Source organism: Taeniopygia guttata, chromosome Z (assembly GCF_048771995.1).
Source record: "Taeniopygia guttata chromosome Z, bTaeGut7.mat, whole genome shotgun sequence".
Classification (NCBI taxonomy): domain Eukaryota; kingdom Metazoa; phylum Chordata; class Aves; order Passeriformes; family Estrildidae; genus Taeniopygia; species Taeniopygia guttata.
The window spans coordinates 37,385,948-37,406,310 of record NC_133063.1 but is presented as its reverse complement, the minus strand read 5'-3'; the positions used below and the strand labels follow the sequence as shown (position 1 = coordinate 37,406,310).

Below are 20,363 nucleotides of genomic sequence, written 5' to 3'. Positions count from 1 at the left end.
AAGCTGGGTGGTGCATTGGGCACAAGAGAGAGAAGGGATACTATTCAGGGTAGCCTGGACAAGCTCAAGAAGTGAGTCCACAAGAACCTCATGAAGTCAAACCAGTCCAGGTGCAAGGTGTCAGGCTGGGACAATCCCAAGCACGGACACACACTGGGAAATTAACTTATTGCGACCAGTCCTGTGAAGAATAACTAGGGAGTTCTGGTAAATTAAAAGTGTGACATGGCCCTGCCATGAGCAGTCCCAGACCAGAAAGTTGAACATGTCCTGGGCTCTATCCAAAGCAACATAGCCAGCAGGGGAGGGAGGAGATTCTGCCCCTCTGGAAACCTGCATCCAGCTCAATGTCCCAGCACAGGAAAGACATGGACATGTTAGAATTATCGCAGAATAGGGCCACAAAGATGACCAAAGTGCTAAAGCACCACTCCTGCAAAGACAGGCTGAGAGTGCTGTGAGGGGGTTGAGGCTCTGGGACAGGTTGCTCAGAGAACCTGGAGATTTCCCACCCTTGTGAGTGTTCAAAACCTGTTAGGATGGTGCCCTGAGAAATATGATCTAGTGGGTTGGATCCCTGCCCATGGTAGAGTGGTTGAAATTGTGTGACATCTAAGGTTCTTTCCAAAAGCAACCACTCTGTGATTCTAAGTGATTTTGTGATTCTATAAGTCTTTTTCATTTGTACAATGGGACAACTGATAAAGAAATATTTTGGTTTTAACCTCCCAAAATGTAAGACCAGTGAATGACATTTGTTGTCTTTAGAGGAAAAGACAGATGGATTATAAAAGTTTCAGTTAGAGGTCGCTTATTATGCTTCATCTGAGCATTAGTATAATTTCCTTAGGTTTCTTTGATCTTTCTGGGTTTGCCTCAGGTCATTTCAAGAGGTATGTTTGAAATGCTTCAGTCCACTGGAAAAGCACTATTGTGAATTTTGCTGTTGCATAGATTTTCTCAGCGCTGAAAACTGTACTGCTGTGTCTAAGACAAGCAGACACAACCCATGCTCTATAACTAAGGACAGAAGAAAGTGAGGAGGCTGAATTCTGTCCAGCCAAGGACAGCCACCTACATGGAGTCACACACTTCTACAGACATCGACTGTGTTCTTTTTCAATTCCCACTACTTCAGAAGAAGCATATTTTGACCATGCATTGTATAGGATCACTCTAACTTCTAGTTTCTTTTTTTTTCTTTTTAATTTATATTTTTGTTAGCATGACATTTTCAAATGCTAATCAATATGTGAGTTTACCACTATTAATATTTTACAAAGCCAGTGCAAACTGACCTTTATGCTGTGAAACAAACAGTTGGGAACAGGAGTTTTGAGATGTCTCCCAGCACATGAAATCTTCTATGAGTCAAGAACAGCTCCTCAAGTAAAACCTTCTGATCTAGTTGGGCCTGAGATAGGATTTAACTAGTCACAAATACTTTAAGCATTGGGCAGGAAACTGAGTCTTTTTCTTACATCTAAAACCCTTCTTTATTTATATTGCACATCAGTAATGCTAGACTGGCATCAAAGACATGGTCACTCACACACAGTTCCCCTTCTGTGATGCCATAAGTAAAAGATATAAAGTGTGACCCAGAACTTGTCTCATGGAGCCTCATGCACTCTCTGCTCTGGTAATGGTGCTTCTTGGCTCCCACATCGGTCCCATTTGTTTTGCTGGCAAGCAATTTGGAGAGTGGACTGTTGAGTGCAGCACCCGCACAGCACTTAGCACTACAGCACCACACCATCTAAAGTCTTGCCTACTTGAGTGAAATCCATAAAGAGTTGTATGTAATAACTAAACCCTCCCTAAGGACTTGCATTTTCTGTTCCATCATAAACAGAAGGCACTGAGAAGTAGGAGAGACAAAGTTTTTGTCAGTAGAGTGAGCAAAAAGAGGTACATTTTTTCTCAATCTAGTGTCTGCCTCACCTCTGGCTCAGAGGATTGACTTTTCTGGGTTGAAGGGCAGTTTATTTTCAAGGCTCATTCAGTCTTGGCCTCTGAGCCATGGTTGCAATCAAAGATGTCAATCAGCATTATCTGTAATTGTTTTATGATAGAGGACTGGAATGAGGCCACCAATTCATTTCCTATAGGCGCCAAAGAAGCCATCTAATTGTCACAATTTTCAGTTATTGCTGACCTCAGGCAATTTCATGCCATTATCTGGAGGTTAAAAGCTCCCGATATCATTACTTGACAATAAAGCCATCTATGCCATTGAATTCTCATTTCTGAAAAGATTTTTGGTCTGCCTACACTTCCTCATATGCTCACAGCAGCTGTTGGTACCAGAGTAGAGAAGTGATTGGTGGTGATTTGATTTAGAGGATTAGACTTAGCCAGTCCACATGCCAACTGCCCCTGTGCAGTTTTTTGCTGTGTGGCCCAAGGATGTGAGTTTAAAGGGGCTTTAAACCATCTGAATTAAACCCAAAGAGGAAGTCAATATTTACAAAAACATTTCAACAAGTAACTCTAGGGGTTTTAATGCTGTTCTGGGGACTGGTATTTCAGAAGCATAGAGAGCATTAGCAGATATCTTTCCATTAACTTGATATTAACTTGATAGTAACTTGATATTGGCTTGATATTGCATTTGAAAGAGTTTACTGTTTTGGGAGTGAGGTTCTAGCCATTATTTTTGTTTGGGTAGTTTAGGGTTTTTGTGGTTTTTTTGTTTGTTGGTTTGTTTGTTTGGGTTGTTTTTGGTTTTTTTTCCTCAAAGTGAAATTTTAATGAATGGTTATCTTTACATTTAGTTTTCCATTTCACTTAGAAAGCTGTTTTAAAGACCTATAGAGCATTTCACTATGAGAGACATTCTTAAAGATGGTTCATGATATTGTCTTCTTCTTTAAAGTTCATCTATAGCATTTATATGATACAGCTATTGAGATTTTCTAAACTAAATGTTTTAAAAACAGAAATGTTGGTATCTCTGGCTATATTTACTAATATTTTATTGCAAAAAGAGATCACAGAAAATGGAATAGGTTGAGAAGAAAGAAACACTTCTGTGGAAGTAAAACTGGATAGATTTCAATCTCAAATTATTTTAGCTGCAGCTGCTATCCTTTTTGCCTCTTTTGTGTAATGGGGGTAAAAAATCCAATGTAACCATAGAACCGGAAGATTGTTTGGGTTGAAAGGGACCTTAAAAATTATATTATTCCAACTACTATGGTCAGGGGCACGTTCCACTAGACCAGGTTGCTCAGAGCTCTATCCAGCCTAATCTCTTGAACACTTCTAGAGATGAGGTATTCACAACTTCTCTGGGCAACCTGTTCAATGCCTCATCACCATCACACACACACAGTAGAACTTCCTCCTAATATCAAATCTAAACCTAGTCTCTTTACTTCATGTTTTTAATAAGCCCTTGGAAGATAATTTCATATGTGTGTATATGTATCTATACATAGATATAGATGATATAGATATAGATATTGATATAGTTATAGATACATATAGATTATTTAGCTATAGCTATAATCTATATGTATTATATAGATACATATAGATTATATATAATCTATATCTATCTACATATAATCTATATAATCTATAGATAGATATAGATATAGATATAGATGATATAGATATAGATAGATCTAATATAGATATATATAGATATATATATATATATATATATATATATAGATATAGATATAGATATAGATATAGATGATATAGATATAGGTAGATATAGGTTAGATATAGATATTTTCCAGCCTATCATTTTTAGATCAATATTTTTTCTCCCTTTTGATTAATAAAAATAAAAGTAGAATAGCTTGAAAAATGCCCCAGAATATCATAATGATCTTCTCTGCTTTGTTAAATAAGCATATACTTAAATATCAGGGATATGTTCTTATTCTACCTTTTTTCTGTATAACATAATCCACTAAACAGATTATAGTAAGATATTACTAAAATAAAATTAAGAAGAAAACACACACTCCTCCTCCAGAAAACAGTTTTACTTAAAAGTCTGTTTTGCAACACTGAAAATTGATTAAATATTATTTGAAGGTTTTAAGCTACATTGGTCTCAGCAAGTGTTTAAATAGCTGGAAGTCAGAAAGAAGGTACTAATCCATGTTAAAGGATGCTAGGAGAGCACAGATGCATACAGTATCCTTTACTTGCTAATTCTTCCTACAGCCATATCCAGAGGGGCAAGAGTGGACCTGGATGTAGGACCATGACCTAATAGGAAACTTTCAGAGTATAGGTAGAAGAATCTTTTGAAAAATTCACAGCATTAATTTCTAAAATTGAATGGCACATTTGCTTGATTTATTTTTGTGTATTTTATTAGGTAAAAACATTCTATTTCTCTGTCTTTTCTCCAGTCCACAGGGATGACATCTCCTTCTCTTATGTACCATCTAGAATTTCAGATTTTCTTTGCTTTTAAACATGAATTACCGCTTTTTTAAAAAAAAAAAAAGTTAATAAGAAAACAAGAAACAAACCTTAGACCTTTTTAGACTATAGGGAGACATTATTTTCATGTCTAGCAGCTCTGCTCACTGTAACTGAAGCTTTGCAGCAAAGCAGACATGTCACAGTCCAGCATTCAGAATACTAGATGTACAGATAATTTGATTACTAAATTATATATTTATTTTGAAAATATTCACTGTATTATTCTGGAATAAATTCTCAATAATTTTTGATGGAAAAAATAGAAACAAAACTAATTTCTCCTTAACTTCGTGAAATACTGAAAGATTTCTGGTTTTAGGGGATGGTTGAGGAGTCAGAAATCAGATAAAACAGTATTTTTAGGGTCTCTTGGTCTCGTCTTTTTCTTTCTTCTGCTTCCTTTCTACTTTGTTCTCTGTCAGATGTATGGAAATTGTAGGTTGGATGACTTTTCTTGAATCAATTTTTTTTAAATTTTAGCTCAGAAAAAAATTATGATTCAGACTGAGGATCCACTAAAGAGTATCTTAATCAATAATCTTAAAATGAGAAAGATGAGAAGGAGTGATAAGGACATCTAAGGGGACAAACTTCACTATGTCACCTGGATCTCAGGAATGTATGTGAAATCTTGACACTGGTCTGAGCAAAAATGGCAGTGTGTTATGTAATGTTGGCCTAAATTGTGCTCACTTAAACTTTCCATCCTATCTCTTTTTTGCTCTGACTGTTGATCATTTATTCAGTAAAGATCCTCTAGAGATGCAAGTATGTAAGACTTTGAGCCTGTAATTTATCATTAACATCCCTATTTTTCACCCATATAGGCAAAAGCTATCAGTCACAAGGTGAAAGTCTTTTTCCATTACTTTAGCATTAATTTGGTTAAGCTCTGTAGCAAAATTTAAAAAAAGTGACTGAACAAGGAACAATGACACTAGGACAGTCATCAGTTTCCTTGTCAGAGCTGACAGGAAATATATTTGTTATTTCTCTTGTCTTTATTTTACCTTTTACAAACACAAAAATTCCACCAATGTTCAGTGAAAAAAGAGTTCTCTCAGTGCAGTATTGATTAGACTTCCCCTCTGACAGCATAGACTGAGCTTGAGAAAAAGTTTCTTCTGCTACTCATTTAAGAAAACGGGCCTGATGCTTCAGATTTTGCTATTTATGCCGTCATTTATACCCGGATAAAAGCAGGTATGAAATGCAATCAGTTCATTTTTGTTCTGTTACATCTGGTATATACAGACATAAATCATTCATGAGCAGCTTAGTAGGGAATAAACCAGTTTAAAGTGTCTATGCTTTATGAACCTTCTATAGTTTCCTGTGAGTCAAAACTAGGCTGGGAAAAAAATATACTTCGAGGAACTTCAAGCAGGTAATTCTTCAAATCTGTAGTGTTATCTCATGAGCTTTGTCAGCAGTGTTCTACTGCCAAGTTCTCAGTCCATTGGCATTAATCCTCTCTGCTCTGAGACAATATTAACCCCTACCTTCTTTGGCCTCCCCAAGGACAAAACAGATTATGAACACATGAATTTGCTGCTTAAAACCTTTTCTCTTTTAAGTAGTGTAAACAAATGTAGGAGACACAGTACAAGTTATTGCCATATAAATCACAGATTTCCTGGGGATATGTATGACCACAGTCTGTTCTATTTCTAGTATGTGTGAAATTAATTTATAAGAATGAGAGGTTAACCAGAGGAGAGGAAATGGGAAAGCAGAGACTCAGCCTTCCTTTGGTGTCTTTTTCATGGAAGTGACTGAGCTTCATACCTCATATAATATTCATCACATTGTTTGAAGACTAAAACAACATGTGTGTGTCTGGTCTCAGCCTTAAGGAAAGATAGAAATTCCTCATGGATATGATTTATATTCATTGTGTACGCTTTTGTGGGGTTGGTAAGTCAGTGAGAATAAAGATCATGTGGAAAAATGATTTGGAAAAGATGTTCTGTGTTGTAGCTCACAGCTCTCATCGTGCTGCAGAAATATGATTTATTTTCATACTTCACTAACAAGACTATCTTGTGAGATGGATGTTAATCTCCACAGACTGCTCTTCCTCTAGGAAAAAATATTCCTTGAAGACATTTTTTAATGAGCTATAGGAACAGAGCATCTATATCTCTGCCTCATATTAAAATTAATACTTCTGAAACAGCCAACTTCTGACGATTATTTTACTGCATTTTAAAGAGCAACAAGTATTCAAAACCAAAGAGTGCTGGTAAAAATTCCCTAATATATTACAACCTTTTAATTCTTAAATTTTCCTTCTGACTCCCCTTTTGCTTCCTCCTGCCAGTCTCAGAACCAGTGCTGACTGAAACAATGGCACTTTACCACAGTGTCCCTGCCTTTTGTTCAGTCCTTCCCACAGTCTTCAGTAGCTCCAGAGTTTTCATAATTTCTTTAGTAACATAGTCTTGTTTAATTCTTTTCGTGCTTTCCTGTTAAATTTCCTTCATATGAAAATAAATACATTTTAGAAATGTTTGAATTTTTTGAATCATTCACTTTCACAAATAAGTTCAAATGTTTGTAATTTTTTTCTTTGTTGATGATATGCTATACTATTGTCAGTCATATTTCTTTATTGAAGTTTTTGATTAAGTCCAGGTGAACAATACTTTGGATTATGCCCTCAATCTTCTTTTCCAAACATGTGCCTCATGCTGTCCATAATCCTAGGATAACTAAACTAACTTTTTCTGAGGGTCATTTAGCATATATCATCCTTCAAACTACTCTCCCTAAAATCTCTTTTACTGCTAAGGCTAAACTTTATTTGGAGGCTATAATTAGGCCTTGTCTCCTAGCTAAAAAGTATTTCCAAATTATAGAAATGATGTGCATCTCCTCACACAATCTGCAGTATTCCCTCATGGGTGTATCTAATAAATTATATATATATATAATAACATGTGTATATATTCTATATATATAGTAATATATAATCAACTAGATATTTGGTGATATATAATCCCATATTTCTTGTGTTGGTACCACTCATCATAATGACACATGACATAAGCTAACCCATGTCACAGAATCAAAGACATGACATGGGAATGTGATTTCTGGGGGTGACTGCTTTTTCTACCAGTTTTTCATGGTAACCATGGCTGCCTAAATAATGTTTTGGAAGACTTTCCAGGTGGTGAGATAGTCCCAAACTATAGCTTGGGTGGTGAGATGGTCTTGGAGTAATGGAAATATTAAATCCTTCTATAGTTATTTCCACTGTCAGAGAGGTGCCATTCTAGTTTTATTTTTCCATTGCAATTGGAATTACAGAGCAGCTGGGTTTGGGAAAACTAATTCTGTGTAGACATGAATACTCTGTAGTAACAATTAGGTGATAATAATTCCAACAAAAAGGGTCATCTTGGAGATAAAACATACTACTTGTATGATCTGAAAGAATCACAGTCTAACCAGTTTGTGGGCTTTAAAAATATGAGCCAAATAATTGCCTGCTTCAGAAATATTTTGCTTTTTTTCCTGTAATATACTGGTATTTGCACTGCCATCCAACCTTGGCCATGGTCCAGGGCTCTATGTTACAAGGTAGTGTATGAAAATAATAAGAACTCTCTTTCCCGTGGTGTTTGCAATGTATGTTTAAGGTGAGACAGCAGCTGGAAACAGACACACCAGGGGAGTACAAGACTGAGGCAATACTGATCAATGTGCTGGGTAGTACCTAAATGATGGGGCTTTTTATGCAGAGAGCACCACAATAGTTTCAAGGAGAATCTGGGAGAGCTTATAGGATGTTCTAAAGTTGTGAGAAAAAGTAAAGAAATCTATTATGTTGTATATATATATATATCTATTATATTGTGTCAAATCCATAAACAGGGAGATGAAAATTATGTTATATTTGAAAATAATTTTTGGTAATACTGAGGCAATGCAGCAGGCAATCTGAACTGAAGTATTCTCCATCTAGCACTTAACCCTAGAGGGTCTTTACATAAATAGTTTTTTAAGCTTTCAGAGTTTTTTATGGGGTATCAAAGTTCATTTCAGGTTCATTTCAGCAGTCTCTTTTTGTAGAAAGCCCTGTCACCTGCAGAATACCTGAAAGGCTTTTCTAGATATTCTGCCTGAAGATAGGATGACATTATGCTCTTTATTCTAGAATTTCACTGAAATTGTATGCCCATGGGTAAACTTTGTTATGTATAATCACAAAATGGGAGAAATATGGTTCCATTTTCAGTCCAAGGGGCAGATCCCTAGTCTCAGAATAACAGTTTTAGTGACAGTACTTGATTTTAGAAAAGGTAAATATTTATATAAAGCATAAATACAGCAGCAAGAAGACTGCATACCCACAGGTTCATTAAGGAACCTGTTTCAGTCTCATCCCCCTCATAACCAAATGTCTTCCTTATATCCCACCTCAACTATCCCTCCTTCAATTTAAAACCAGTGCCAGTTTTCTTGTCTTGTCTTTCTCTGTATTTCACATAAACATCCTTTAAATATTGAAAGACCACAAAGTTGTATCCCTTTTTGCTAAGCAAAATATTACATACTGCAAAATGTCCATGGCAATTTTATTTTCTTAACACTTTTCTGGTTTACAGCTGTATCTAGGTGATAGGCTTTGGAAAGCTTTATTCTGAGACCAAAAGAAGAGTCACCACAGATTGGGCGCTTTGTATGCAATCTACAGGACAGACACAGGCTTCCATCCCTATGGCATCTGAAGCAGAAATTGAAAGGCATCAAGCTCAACAAAACAGAATGCATTATTCACCCAATGTCAAAGTTCAAATATTTGTCCACTAATTTTTACTCCACACAAAGATTTAGTTCATTCAATATCAGTGCTATTTTATTACCTTGAAAATTGTTTAAAAGTGTATTGAGACTTCTGTCCTCCAGCACTAAATATTAGAGTTGCTGGAAGTAAACTCTTATCTTAAAAAACTCTCGGAAACCATTTTCCAGCTGGTGCCTGAAAATAATTCAGCCATACTTCCAAGAGTGGTGGGTATTTTGTGGAATGTGCTAAAGTGAAAATTTTTCTTCTAAACCCATTAAAGACTTTTAAAAATATTAAAAGTAGTATATAGACAAGAGAAGAGAAACCATTATTAAAGACAGATATTTATTCTTCTATATAAATTCAATTTAAATGTGCTACTTTCTTGGAATAAAAATAGCCAATTTAATGTTACTGAAGTGAGACATAGTTTTTTATATTTTTCATATATTGATAGCTTTGTAGATTACTAAAGCATGGCTGGATCTTCTAGTGCTTTTCCTATCTTTCTTCCCAGCATTTAGGAACAGTAAGTTAACCTTCTTAATACATTCCTAAATATTATTTAGTCTTATGCCAAGAAGAGAACCAGTTACAAATATGTTCTGTTTTCCAAGCAGAATCGGGACCAAGTATAACAGAAATGGGGAAAAAGAAACCTCTGGAATTCTTCCACTGGAACAGGACCTCAGGAATAATTACATAACCAACTAGACTTTTAATTAGATGGTATATGATAAGTGTACTGATTGACTAACCTTATAAAAATTGTAGAATTATTATACCCCATGCTATTTTTGCCATATTATGGACCTGAAAATTTTCATGTAAAGGTTTGCTTTCATATTCACTCTAACATCATTGGGATGATTTATTCTATTTTCTAGAAATCAGAAGAATTTTTATTTCTGACTGAAAGAATTGTAGCTCATCTTTGCTTTATTAAGAACAGTAAGTAAAAGTGATTACTCATGCATGCTTGCAATCTCATTAGGCATTTGATATAAAAAGTATCCACTAAAAAGTCTAAGTACGTTGTGGTATTTTTTTTATTATTTTTGAAAGGTTAGACTGAATCAGGTTTTTTATTTCCATTTTGCCTTAGAATTTGATTATTCAATCAACCTCCTTCAATCCAGGAAGTTACTTATGGTCCATCAGTTAAGTGATCCTCTTTTGTTTCTGATGATTGATTAAAGAAAAAGATATTATAAATAAATAAAGAAGATTGCTAGTTTCTTTCAGCTTCACTTTCTTCCCTGACTTATGTCACTCTTCCAGCAAAATTCACATGCAGAGAAGGTGGAGAATACCAAAGAATATAAGCAGGAGAAAAGAGTCAAGATATACTGGGAGTTTTCCTTCAGTAACTATCAATCTTGTCAAGTGTAAATTAGCAATTCTTTTTTCTTTTAAAGACTTCTTTTGAATAATTTCTGAAGTCTTGAAGAATTATTCTGGAAACAGACATTTCTTTGCTCATAGACTAACAAAGAGTATACAGTAGGATTGTAGGCATATTAGGAGAGTTCTTACCCACCAATTGCTAGACTCTTTGTGACTGTCTCATGGGCTTAAAATTATTATAATGGAATACATATAAGCTTTTTTTTACATAGTTGACTTAACAGAAGACAGTTACTCCTGTGCATGCTTGAGACATGTATTTTCAAACATCCTTGAAATGGCTTAAATGCTGCTGAAAGAAATAAAATTTTAAGTGCCTAAATACTCTCGTAGTATTGTCCCAATAAGACTCTGAAATACATAATCATGGATTATATGACCTGACCTTGGTAGGCAATTGTATATTAATAACAACTCTTGCAATATCCATTTACAGGTAGCATTTATGTTTCCTTAATGTAGATTTATTGCAGAAAAATCAATAACACATTGCTGAAAGCAACAGAAATATTGGGAGTCTGCCCTGTGGTTGTAACAGGAGATCTGAGAGGGAACCCTAACCTGCTTTTCTGTCTTGAGCTAAACCTTTACACCATGGGAAATAGATCTCCTAAAGTGACTAGTCACTTTTGTTGATTCTGAAGTCTGAAACTGGGATGGGATCAATTATGAACTCATCTGCTTGCACCGAATGCCAGAGCTGAATAAATACAATGATCTAAAGTCAAAATACTGAATAGTATTAGGGTCATATAAGCACCATATAGGATGCTGAGACTGGAAAGAGTTCATCTATTATATTTTGCCATGCTGGATTGCCAAGTTAACTAGTTGAAAAAAAGCGTGAGAGATAATAATTAATACTTCAGAGTAAACAGCTTTAGCCAAATTAGTGTTTTGTTCCTGATCCTGTTGTTAGGAACATGTTCAAATTTAGGCTTAAGGATCTTGGTTTCTTCAAAGACCTGCTTGGTCCTGGAGAGGTGGAAGAATAGGTGGAAGGATAACTCCATCAGAACACAAGAATGGTTCATTTCACAGTGTGAAAAGTCAAGAAAGTGTGTCTGAAAAAGCTAGTGTGAATGAACATGGAGCCTCTGACCTCAGACATGTAAAAGACTGTAGGTGGAGGTGGGTTTCTTGATAACAGGAAAGTTAATGAAAATGTGTGCCTGTTATTACAAGGGAAGTGACCAAATACCTGCAGATAGTGGAGGTACATTTTTGTCTCAGTTTATGCTAGTAAAATCTGACCTTAAGGCTCTGAGCCTCCCAGACCATCAGGCAGACAGAACTCAACAATGGCAACTTTCTAGCATATTTCCAGAGCTTACGTCTGTCACCTTCAAAGATTGCAGCTTTGTTTCTGATGCTTGAAAAAAGCCAAACGTCACATCATCCTCAAAGAGCAATAAGGAATACCCATGCCATACATGCAGGTCAGCCGCCTCCTTAGTCCCTGGGGAGGGTCTGGATGTACTCTGAATTTAGCAAGGCTTTTTTCACAGCATCCCAGAGTTTCCTTATCACTGAATTAGTAAGATCCAGTTTAGACAGCTGAATGGCATGGTAGCTAGATGCATAGGCTCAAAGGGTTTTTATTGGTAGTGAAAATTACAGCTGGCAGGCGTTAACTAGTGTTACCTGGTGGCTGAATTGATGTTGTATCCATCCAGTTTATTGCCTTTATTAGAGCCTAGATGTTGGGAAAGCATTCCTATATTGTTTGTGGATGACAGCAGCCTGGGAGAAGCAGTTAGTGATAAGGAAGGCAGGGCTGTAGTTGAGAGTGATGTGGAAAAAGACCTTGATGGGAATCCTGTGGGGTTCCTTAAGGCCAAGGAAAGTCTGGCCTCACAGGTGACAACCAGCTATGAAGAGCTCTGCAGAAAGCGTCCTGAGAGGCAACAAGTTGCCAGAAGTCAGCCAGGCATCACAGCAGCCCCTGCAAAAGAGAATGGACCAGAGGGGAGTGGGATGGCCAACGAGAGCAAATGCTGTCCAGATTTGGGCTACATGTGCAAATCAGATTTCAGCGCTCCAGAATGAATCCAGCAGAGAGTCCTCACCGTGGCCAGGGCACAGGGCAAAGAAAGAGAGGCTGAGGGCAGTGTCAGTCCAAAGCAATGGTTCACGCGATTAGTACAACTATTTCACTTGATATGAATTAAAAGACCAACCACCAATGGCATTCTCCTGATTTGCTTGGTATACAACTTTTCTGGGGTAAGAATTTATGGTACCCAGAGGCACCCACTCACCCAAAACATCAGCTTCTATACAAGTAGCTCACTGCAAAAGGTACCTGGGTTAGTGAGGCTCAACTTACCCTTCATAAATCCATTCTCCCAGTCATCTTGTTTATTTGTAGCTACAAGAGTCCATAGGAGTATGCACTTCATCCCATTCTCAGAAATGACATAAGGTTGAGTTACTGGTCTGTAGTTCTCCAAATCCTTCTTTTGCCCTATCTGAAAATCATTTTGATGGTGGTTTCTTTCTTTGTTTTTGACCACTTACAACTTTCTGTTGATAGGAGCCAGTCTGGAGTGATATGTTTGGAAAGGGAGCAAAATGAAGATTTTTCCTTTTTAGAGTTCGAGAAGAGCAAGTTTTCCAAGCTGCTTGAGAGTGTGGCTTCTAATTTTTTAATTTATTTCACTAATCTTTACTCTGTCACAGCCTCACTTCATTTTGATTGTTTTATGTTTAAATACAAGAGAAAACTTGATATTTTAAAAATGAGGTTGTTATTTATTTTCTTCACAGATCAGACTGGTAGTCTCTCTTTTTTATAGTCTCCATCAGTGGATCCTTTTACACTTAAACTCATAGATTTGTTTGCTTATTGTGGAGCAATGCAGCTTAAACAGAGAAAACTTCCATACTTTATATTCAGGTAATAGAAATTTTCAACAGGGTTGATCTAATTTAAATTTCTGCTTCTACCATGTCTTTGATTTCTATTTTGATTTCTTTGATTTTTTAATCCTACATTGCTTACTTTGCTTTTACTCATGTACCAGTAAATCTGAGAACTAAATTTTATTGCTGCATTTTAGCTGTGGTTAAGTGAAATAGTAGTTCTTTAGAAAATAGCTCCCCATTCATGCATGTGAATATGTATGCCAAAATTTTAGTTTTTATTATTCCTGAGAAATTATGTGGATAAAAAAAAATTTTAATAATATTGTTTGTGCTTTTTTATTATTGGTGTCTTCCTGCAGTTGCAACTGAAGAGTTTTCTGTTTCAATGGATCACAATTGACATAAACAGCAAGAATGAAGCAGTCTTCATTTTGTTTATTTAATACATCTGAGACATGGTCTTAGCTATCACTCCTAGGAGAGATAAAATGTTTCTCATGATTGAATCCAAAGCAGCAGTTGGACATTTTTCTTCTTCTTCCACCTCAATGTTATTCATTGAGGAATTTTGTCAGTGTAGAGAAGACAAACTTCCTTAATGTCCAATACATATAATAAAAAACATTGTACTTCATCACCACTCATGCCAGTCTTAATTTTTGTACATTGAGCTTATGATCAGTGCACAGACAGCTGGGTAGCACATATTTGAACTAGTATGAGGACACAGTACAAAACTTCTTGCCAGAGCTACATAAAAATGGTAGGCTCCTATTCAAATCCAATAGACACACATTTTGTGGGCTTTACAAAGCTCCTGCATGCCCTGTTTCCTCTGTTCATTTTCAGGAGTCAGCTGCACATGGCTTGATGCTGCACTCAGATGTACAGGTTTTTTCCAGTCTTTGGGCTTCATATCAGAATAAAAGCTGGTGTACTGCTTCTTAAAGGACATCTTATTAAAATTGCCTGTCTGACTATAAGCAGGCATAAACCAGCATTCATTTGTTCTTCCACCCATAAGCTTTTTAATTAGGAAAATATTGGGCCTCACTTGGTCCACATTTCACCACTAACTATTTTGATGTTCTAGTACTCCTTGCTAATTCATCAGTATCCTGCTAGACCAGGAGAGGAAGTTGCTCTTTAAAGTTACTTCTTGAAGCACAGTTTGGAGGAGCTGATGTTAGGTTATCACACAGTAGAACCCCCCCAAAAAAGTGCTTTCATTTCAGCTTATTTGAAAAACTGACCAAAAAACAGAGGAGAATTTGTGAAACCACAGAGATGTGGGGCTGCAGATGTGATTTCAAAAGCACTGCGGGAAATATGATTGTGCTATTCAAAAAATGGAGTTTAAGAAACTGAGGTGGGCTGACCCTGGAATGATGCCAGATGGCCACCAAAGCCTCTCTATCACTGCCCTTCTCAGCTGGACAAAGAAGTGAAATTATAGCAAACATCTCATGAACTGAGATAGGGAAGAGAGAGATCATTCACCTGTTACTGTCACGGGCAAAACAGACTTGACTTGAAAGTAGTTTAATTGTTGTTAAGCAAATCAAAGTAGGGTAATAAGAAATAATTCCAAATCTAAAAACCCTTTTCCCTTTCTCCTCCTTTTTTTCTTGGCACAACTTCTGTCTTGAATTCTCTCCTTCCTCCCCTCACAGTAGCACTGATGGATGTGCTGTGATCATTTCATCTCATGTTGTCGTTGCTGCCATTTCTCTTGTAGCTTTTCTGTGACTAAAACCTTGTCATACAAACCCAATACACAAATCAAAGTGATAGGACTGCAAGTGACCATTCCTGCTGTAATCATCTGTTAGGTGGACAAAGAGGGATTTTATTCTCACTTTCTGATTAGGTGTTCTATTTAGGCAATGTTCTGAGGAATTTCAATTCAGGCCAACAGCTTGTCTGCTGTGCAGTAGTTGTATTTCTCTTGCATGAACCATTTGTTAGTTGCCTTAAACTGCAGAATAACAAGTTTTTTCTTGCTTCTACACAACATGTGAGTACATAGCAACTGTTGAAGAGGATGACTTATGACATACTGTCGTAACAGCAATGATTGGAGACAGATCTGTCTGTGAAGAAGTAAATGAGCAGTACATTTCTTGAAGCTTTTAAATTAAACCATGTATAATGCACTCTTCATGGGAGCAGTGCTTATTTAAAAAACATTCACTCCCCAGAATATCATAGTAATTCATCTACAGGCTAGCAATATTTTATCTGTTATTCCTTTTTAGACAGAAGATAAATAAATAGTAGTAACTTGAAAAACTAACAGCCTTTTGATGTCCACTGTTGAAGAGAGTCAGAGAATTGACTTTCCATTGGGAGAATCACAGAAGTTGGTAACTGCTGTCAGTGGGCAGTAACCGGGGCAGACATAGCTGGGAAATAATGGTGCTTTATATGACAATTCCTACCTTCAGTGTCCCTAGACTTTATGTAGGTCTTTTATGTCTGATAAGCTAGATAAGTTGTCCCAAATTGCTTCTCTGTTATGACTAAACAACCCAAATGCCTTTTGGGGATCAATACCTTTCCTTAGCTGAGAGACAAAATATAACCTATTAAGGATGTATGAAAATAAATTGGTAGCACATCTCTGAACTTGTAAAGCTGACCTTTCTAATAGCACATCATTCCAGGGAAGCACCATTTTGTCATGATGATGTAAATTGGTCTGCCTCTAGTGTATTGGTTTCTTTATGGGGAGCTGTGCTTTGAAAAGTAATATTTGAGATTATTGTTACTATTCTTATTGGGATATGCTTAACGTTATGTTTAATGGGTTTGAAAATTCTGTCTATAAAAACAGAATTTCAGTGTTATGCTGGAATTATGCTACTAGTTCTTACAACTACCTTTATAATCCTGTGCAACATAATGATAGAAAACTAATTTTTAAAAAGTCTTCTATCTTAGTATTTTATTTTCTCTATCCTGTTATAATACTCATTATCATGGTATGATAGGGATTGATCCATGTAAAATACAACTAATTAGTATAAGATATCATATTCTTTCTGACCTTTTTGGGGGACATTTGGGATATTACATTGTGCTGTGATTTTTTTTTTATACGCATCAAACTACTAATTCCTAATTGAAATTAAAGACACATTTGAGGAAAAAACAACAGAGTAAATGCTGGTTTAAATTAAAACTTTGATGAAAACTAAAAAAAAAAAGGATTTCAAATGTATTTCAACCCCACTGGCAAGTCTCTTAACTCATCAAGATTCTTAAGAAGTGACTAAATTACTTGTTGAATTACAAGCTTTTGAAAATACAAAACACTCATTTATGATTGTGTGAGCAGGTAATTGTTATCTTTGTGTTCTCTATATTTCCTCAGTGTTCTCCCAGGTGCTGTTTAGAAGTGAATAAGGAATCCTTGCTTCACTGAATTCTACTGTAATTTTGCCACTGGCTTCACTGAGGAACTGTGTCACTGGTTTCCCAAAAAAGCACAACTGTCAAATGTAAAGATTGTAAAAACTGGGCCTGGATTCTCACCTGAAAAACAGTAATAATGGTAATCTGCCTAGCAGAATTGTATGATAATCAAAGTGATAATATTGCTGTAATTAAAGTGTGACACAGATAAGTCAAATGTATAATCTAATAACCAGCAGAATATATTATTCTCTATGAATATTATTCAAACGAGGTTATTATTGACATTCATAGTTCAACAAAGATGCAAGAAACAATGAAAAATACTCAGAAAAAGCCTACATGACAGAATTAATAGCGTACTTTTTTTTCTTACAGATGTAATATTAGAAAGAAAATTTCATATGCCTAGAGGAATAGTAAAATAATTTATAATAGATAACTCTCAATAGACAAAAAAAGTAGAAAACAGTATCCAGCACATTTAGAATAGAAACAACTTTTAACAATAGTGATGGTTAACAATAATTAATATCAGTGACAACATAATTGCTTAATAAGGAATAATGCAGCCCAGGTTAAAATGAAATTTTGGAAGTCTGTTTTTATATACAAAGTAAGCTGTAGTTGAAATAAACAGTGGGCCTAATATATGAATGTCTAGAAAGATTTTTGGTGTGCTGTAAGTGAGCAAATGATCTATGCAGTCTGCTAAACTTGTTACTATATGACAGGTTTAGGGCTTTTTTTTGTTTGTTTGTTTGTGCAACACTTTCTACTTTAAAAATACAGAATTTTGCAAATTATTTCTCACCAAAAAATTAATCTCTAAAAACTGTTTAAATTATTTCTTCTATATTCCAAATTCTCTTATATTTATTACATGTGGTGTCATAACTAATATCAAGTATTGAAGTATTTACTTTGATAATATTAATACATTTGAGTCTTCCATTGATGGTTGGAAATTATTTTAAGATTGCCTTAAACTGATGAAAACTGATTCAGTTTTAAGATGGTGTAAAAAAATCTATAAAAACTTCACAGAAAAATATTTTTGAAGAACTACATTATTTGCCATCAAACTAGTTTTTGAAAATAAAAATAGGCACCAGCGGATTGCTTGGTAACATTTGTGTATTCTGGGTTGCATTTGGTGAAAAGGAGAAATTATGTCACCTTAAAGGATATGTGGGTTTTTATCTGAGAGAGAGAACTTCAGGTTTTTAACTTGTGCAAATTTGACACCTTCCACTTTTAGAAAAGAAGAACATAAACAAAATCTAGCACAATTCAAAAATTTAAATCAGACATAACATTAGGGCAGGATCTATTTCATCAACTTGTTTTGAGACAGATCTATACATTTTTCTGGAACTGTGCCTATCATAAAAAAATATTAATAGTTATGTCACAGCATCAGGTAGTACTGAGTCTATCTAAATGATACATCAGCATAGAAATTTTTTAAATCTATTTCAAATATTTTTAGCATCTTTCCTTCTAGAAAAATAGTAAAATAGCAGCCTAAAGCCTAAGAAAACAAGAGACCATAAAATTGTGGAGGAGGCTTGCAATTTTAGAGTAGTTGTATATTTTATATTCCAAAATTTTATTTTTTATTATTATCATTATATCATTATAGCTAAGCCTTTTAGAATATTATAATTCTCTCAAAGATATCTATAATAAAAGAAAATGTTATTGCATGTTCATTCGTACATATGAACACTTTGAAATACAGCAAGTAGTAAAGAAAAAGAAAAATATTAAAGAGTCCAATTTTTCCTACACTTAATTTGCAAAATAGTTTTCCTGCATCACTGAGCACTGGAAGAAGAAAAAAAAACCAAGAAGTTATTTCATCATCCTATATATGTGATCCTAAGGAATTTTGCTGAGCCTCTAAGGAGCAACAGCTAAAGAACAAGCAAGCTTAAGAGAAATTAATCAATGCCTATAGTAATGCTAGTCATAGCAAAACAGTGGATTTACTAATTAAAAAAAAAAAAAAAGAAAACAGAGATAAGACAAGTAAATTCTCAGCACTGCATTCCATTTATCTAAGAAATCACAGGAAAGTGAGTAATGTCTTCTGAGGAGAGTATATGATTTTCTCTAAAAATCATCTCCTGTCTTGTACAACTTTCCCCTATGAGCTTTGTTAAGCCTTTTGACTCTCTAACAGGCCCATCACTTTTTATCAGATTAGTGCACTAATATCCTGTATGCTCTTATAGGACAGAGAAAATTATCCTTATTTTTCCTGAAAATTTTGCACCCTGGAAGACTAACATGTAAGTGTTTGACCTGCACAGGGCAAGCCAAATCCTATTTTTTTTTTTTTCCCTGGGAGAAAGATATTCCTTCACAAAGAGAAAAAGTTAAAGTAATCAATAATAGTGCAGATGAACTAGACAAATTTAATGGTCACCAAACTATTGTTCCAAATAGTCTGCAGAACTCAGTAGAATCATGAAGTCCTTGAATTGGCCTATTCATATTAAGTGTGAAGTGTTATTTGTTAAAGTCACTTTCAAATAATGCACCCTGCATAAAATTACTGTGACCTTATTTATTTATTTATTTAGCTTGAGTTTTGTTTGAAGAGTATTGAAGGTAGTACTAAAATTTAAAAACCATTTTTTTCTTTGTTGCTTATGAAGAGCTTACTTTGTTAAATCCTTGCACGCTGAGGTAGAAAACAATTCTTCATGTGCATGGGACCCCAAGCAGTGTCTCATCATAGCTCTGTCCAGAGAAGGAAGCATACCCCACACTGAGTTCCTTCTGCTGTGGTCTGTGCACCTAGGGTGCATTTTTGTGTGGCCCACCTCAAAGAGAGAGAAGTAATAAGCCATGCTGATCTCATAAAGAATTACTGAAAATAGCCATGGTCTGATTCACCCCTGTTGTTTCAAATAATGGCTTTATTTTTTTTTTATTTATAAATGCATTAACTTATTTTTAATGTCTTATTTTCTACCCAAGTGGCTTTTTGTTTGTCTTTCTGAAAAGTTTATTTTCCCAATTTTTTCTTAGGTGAAAGCTGCCTGTCTTCTTCCTCCAGACTAAAAGTTTTTCATCTGCTTTGGAGTGATCACTTTGCAAAATGTATTATATGACAATTACATTCAGCAGGGATATTGCCTCCCCTTAGAGTGAAAATACTTGTTCTATCACTACCACAGCTGTTTTTCAGGTTTCACTGAGCTGTGATCATTCACTGTAATATGCGAGAAATTATTTTAGACAAATTAAGCTGGTTTGGTTTTGGTCTGTTTTGATAACTTTTAGATAAAAGTTTGTGTATATTGTCTGGACAAAAAAGATCCAAAACCAAACTCTACAAAAAGTAAGTCTGTATGAAATTTCTGTGGTTTTTTCCTAATTATTTTTATTTCTGAGTATATTGATT

At 35.3% G+C, this 20,363-nt stretch overlaps 1 protein-coding gene across 18 annotated transcripts in view; it reads left to right on the top strand.

The window, feature by feature from the left end:
* The window catches only part of LINGO2 (leucine rich repeat and Ig domain containing 2), a 485,467-nt gene that overhangs the window by 332,554 nt on the left and 132,550 nt on the right, over positions 1-20,363 (top strand). For 2 of the 18 annotated variants that reach the window (XR_012052788.1, XR_012052797.1), the window contains one exon: positions 10,141-20,363. This exon is cut by the window's right edge and continues 18,591 nt beyond it. The exons of 14 other annotated variants lie outside the window; for them this stretch is intronic. The gene's annotated coding sequence lies outside the window, so the exon portion shown is untranslated. The remainder of the gene's footprint in view (positions 1-10,140) is intronic. 2 more of the 18 variants (XR_012052789.1, XR_012052802.1) reach the window with 2 other exon arrangements.